Below are 557 nucleotides of genomic sequence, written 5' to 3' on the forward strand. Positions count from 1 at the left end.
GTAGGGTGTAGGGTTTAGGGTTTAGTTGATGACGTTTCAAGGCCTGAACACAACACACAGACACAAACAAAAAAATGCTGCTGCTGCTGCTGCTGCTGCTGCTGCTGCTGCTGCTGCTGCTGCCGAATGTGGGGGGGATCACTCGGCATTCAGACGCAGGCAAGAGCAAGGAGATAAAAAGAAAGAAAAGAAATATAAAAATAAAATAAAAAATAAAAAAAAGAGAAAAAAAAGAAAAAAAACAAACGGTGGTTTGTGTGTGTGTGTATACGGTTCAGGGGGGTAGATAGCGGGGGTTGTATCGACGGATGATAGGCAAGAAAATAGGCATTTCTCGCGGGAAAAAAGCAATTAAAAGGATAAAATAAATAAAAAACATAAAAATAATAATATTTATGGAGAAAAAAACACAAAAAATGGAGTTGTTTAGCCGCAGAAAGGCAGAGAGGGTGCCGTAGCGGTGACCCTACCGGTGGTGTGCGTGCAGAGCCAGAGAGAAGATAGACTGAATTTGGGGTGTATATACACATAAAAAGGAAAATAAAACAAAAATAAAC

Source organism: Eimeria mitis, genomic scaffold (assembly GCF_000499745.2).
Source record: "Eimeria mitis Houghton genomic scaffold, Emh_scaff1199, whole genome shotgun sequence".
NCBI classification, from domain to species: domain Eukaryota; phylum Apicomplexa; class Conoidasida; order Eucoccidiorida; family Eimeriidae; genus Eimeria; species Eimeria mitis.